The following is a 4,154-nucleotide window of genomic DNA, read 5'->3' on the forward strand; positions in this document are numbered from 1 at the left end:
CGAAGAGTGGAAGAGTGGGACCATGGAGGGATTAAACGAGGAAGAGGGAGACCAAAGATGACTTGGTTGGAAGGAGTGAGGAAGGATATGAAGTGCATGGATTTACGTGAGGATGAAGTTTTGGATCGTAAGGGATGGAGGAGAAAGATTTATGTTGATGACTACACGGAATAATCAAATTTGGTTCATGTTAGCCGACCCCACTTTTGGGATTAAGGCTTTGATTGATTGATTGATTGATTGAAATAATTATAAAACCTAAAAAAAAAATGGTATTAACAGGAAGAAATTTACCACTCTCCCAAACAGAAAATAAAATGTTTACAAAAGTAATTTTCCTTTTTTTTTTTTTCAAATTTTTAATAAATTTAGTAAAAATCAATATATGTATATCCTACCCCATAATAATCAGCCAATGAAATGTCAGCCGTTGATTCATACAAATACCCACACAAACCCATCTCCTCCGTCCAACCAGGCCACTCTTCAACCGAGTCAACCAACACCAACTCACCCTTCGACTCGGCCGAGTCATCACCCACATCTTCCAAACTCGGCAACTCCACAATCTGACTCAGTTCTTCTTCAGGCCCATTTACCTCCGAGGAAGACGACGACACCGCAGGCGACGGCGCGTGCGACTCCATCGCCGTCGCAGCGGCTAAAGCGGCAGCAGCTTGAACATCACGCGGCGAGTTCGACGCGGGACGAGGGAGTGAGTTCGCGAGTTCAGGGAAGTTGAGGATTGCGGAGTTACCTTTGATGCAAAGTGCGGCAACGTCGTGAGCACGCGCCGCCATTTCTGGTGTGTTGAATGTACCAAGCCATATTCGTGATTTCTTTCTGGGTTCTCGAATTTCGGATACCCATTTGCCCCAAGCTCGTTTTCGAACTCCTCTGTAAACTGGGTCTTTGTTGTTTTCTCTCTTTCGTTTGTTGTTGAGTTGGGGTGATGATTGGGTTAGCCCAGAAAGGGATTGAGAAGATGAAGTTGAAGGTGTTGCAGTAGTAGTTGTTGTAGTAGTAATAGTGTCGTTCTGGGAAGTCTCTGCTTCTCTGCCATGGCGTTCCGCCATTGATGTAAGGTTAATGGAGCTCAGTAAGGTTGATTGAAGAGTTGCACGGAAGGTGTTTGATGAAATGTCTGAATGAAGGGAGAATTAAAGAGAGAGAAAATAATGTGGAGTTTTAAGAAGGGGGTGAAGTAGCCGTAGTATATAAAGCAGGGGAAGCCGTTAGAGTGTGATAAGGAGAGGGAGAGTGAGAAGTAAAATATGAATATGAATAATGATAATGGCAAGCTAAATTAGGTGGACATATATAATAAGGTGTATCATATAGAAAGGGGTTGGGTTAAAAATAAAATAAAACGCGCTACTTCTGTCAAATTGTCAAGTATGACCCTTGAAGAAAACTCTCCTATTGGCTTGTGGGTGAGGGCGAGGGTATAGACTGGATAATTCTAACTCGATCTGAATTACTCATATTTTTTTATCATGTTTTAGATTAGATGTTAGCTGATTCAAATCATTTTGGAAATAAGGCTTTGTTATTGTTGTTGAGATTAGATGTGTTAAACGGTCTTTGGTTAGGTTTATCTCGAATTTGAGTCATGCTAAGTCATTGTGTCTATATGAGTTTAATTTTAAATCAACTATAGGTCACTTTCAAGTTATATACTTCGTAGGTTCTAATCGAGTTGGGTCAATATTTGACGCTCCTATTTGAAATTTGATATTAGTTCAAACTTGCCCTAAATAATGAGTGATCTAATTAAAATTGAATTAACTCGAAAAGGAATGTGATTCATTAGTTGATAAAATTTTTGATTAGACAGAGTAAATGCATTGATTTTGAAAGTGATTTGAACCCTAAGGTATTACGTGATACGAATTGTTCATACAGAAGGTGTCAAAGGACTCGTTTGCCACCTCTGAGCAAGGTAGGTTGTGGAGCAAAAACTGAGGGGCAAAATGGTCATTGCACGTATGAGTAATATGTGTGTTGCAAAGTTGTTTCACGAGGGCAATTAGTTTATTGACGTATCATCAATTCCAGCAATAAACTAAGTAAGAGGTGTAAGTGTAATTAATAAGTCTCAACAACTTTTTTTTCCTTTGTCCTGAGCAAATTAATAGAAGTGAGTCACAACTTTGTAAAAAAAAAATCATACTATGACGTATTCTTTGGAATTAGCTAACAGAGTAAAATTAACTATAATAAAGTTTTGTTAGTAATAATAGGCTTAAAAGTTTGAGTTATTTTTACTAATTTGAGTTATAATTTTGACTAAAGTTAAATATATACAAAAAAAATGAAGTGAAAACAGTTTATATAGAGGAGTTTTTGCTAATTAAAATATGTGTGTGTATATATATATATGTAATAACTTAATAAGCTGGCATTCGAATGAGAAGTATGAATTTCGTTTAGGGCAAGTAAAATAAAATATGTCTATTTTTTTCACCCAAATATGTATGCGTAATGAGAGTAAGGATCGTATTTATCAAATTATACGCGTATCAATTTTTTTCACACTATTTCGACAATTATTAAAATTACATCAACATACGGTTATAACTCTACTAAAGTACTAGTTAATTAGATCTACTATGTCAACTTAATAAATTTACAGAATTAAAAATTCTCGACCCAAACCCATTTATTTACATCATCAAATTCGTACCAATTATTATCATTCTAGCCCTAGTTGAACCCTTGAAGAAGGTCATACATGGTACAGTGGGGTCAAATATGATGGAAACTCACTAGATTTGAATCATTGCATCAATTCTTTTTTACATTTTGCCTATGATTTTTATCAAAGACTAGCTTGCCTAATTGCTATTACGGCCACGGACGTCTCCATCGATAAGTCCGTTAGGCCCCCTTACATATATTCATTTTGTCCGTTACTTTTTCACTCATTAAACACTGATTTTTTTTTTTACCACTTTTTTCTAACTTTAAAATTTTATACCAAAGTAATTTCCAAGTACTATTTATTCTTTAATTTGTCCTTTTCATTCTTCTTCTTCTTCTTATGTCTTTTCTATTGTTTTCTTGCTTAATTTCTTCAAGATTTTTTGCTCTTTTTCCAATTCTCCCGTTAGAAGGTTTGGACTATTTCTATTATACTTAAGGTTGGTATACATAGTTGAATTTTTTGTCATCGTTAGGCACCAACAAATGTTGTATTTTATTTATTTTTGTTGAATTTTATGCATGTTTTATTTGTCATAGCATTAAAATATTTTATTAAGATTAATAAGTGGATGTTGCTCAAAACTTGAAGTGTATAATCTGTCTTAATTATTTTGTAGAAATTCAAATTTTTAGACTAGTAATTTGGTAAGGAGCACCAATGTAGCAAGAGACGTATACTAGGCAATAGAGTATGTAAAAGAGAAATTGCTTTTCTTATTCAACAATCTAGTTTAGTCTAATAGTTGTACTATACATGGGTATTGCTATTCCAATGTTCTTAAAACACTTGACTTATCCATAATTAATGGAAGTAAGGTAGGAATTTGATAGCAACTTAGACAAAGTGTTTTGAATCTTCGGTTTTGTAAATTCCAAGTCCCATAAGATATCAACGAAGTTTTTCTAATTGATGAACTTCAAAAGATCATATCTTTTCAACTTGACAAGTTTATTATGTTAGAAATACTCTAAACTTCAAAAAGAAGATTTTTACTAAAGAGGTTGATATTGATTGATCCAATATGTAATACTCCATCATATACCTAAGTCTTTGGAAAACATAATATGCCAATATACAACATAATTGAATACGTAGTACAAAACTCGTTCAACCATAAAATCAATACTCTACCAAGCTAAGGCTTGGTCTATTGGGAATGAAAAAAATGTACCTTCAAACCTTGAGGTTGTGGGTTCAATTCTTACTAGAGAGACTTTGAGAGTGGAGATCTCTTATCTTTCTCCCATCATTCTCAAAGCGTCTAACTCGTAAATACCGGATCCAAAAAATAAAACCGTGAGGCCTGAGGTTCAATCAGGGTCTCTAGTTGATCTAAGTGAAAGTATGAGCACAATCGAGTCAAAATGACATTATTTCAATAAGCTTGACTTTAAATTAAATTCATATTATTATGTGTTGATAAAAAGATTAACTTTACAACTTAAAG

The 4,154-nt window shown here is 34.5% G+C and overlaps 1 pseudogene; it reads right to left on the reverse strand.

Moving 5' to 3' along the window:
• Window positions 1-275: 275 nt before the first annotated feature.
• Window positions 276-1,273, reverse strand: LOC145620612 (ethylene-responsive transcription factor ERF037 pseudogene; annotated as a pseudogene).
• Between the last annotated feature and the right edge of the window lie 2,881 nt (window positions 1,274-4,154).

This window comes from Chenopodium album, chromosome 27, assembly GCF_948465745.1.
Source record: "Chenopodium album chromosome 27, dcCheAlbu1.1, whole genome shotgun sequence".
Lineage (NCBI taxonomy): Eukaryota > Viridiplantae > Streptophyta > Magnoliopsida > Caryophyllales > Amaranthaceae > Chenopodium > Chenopodium album.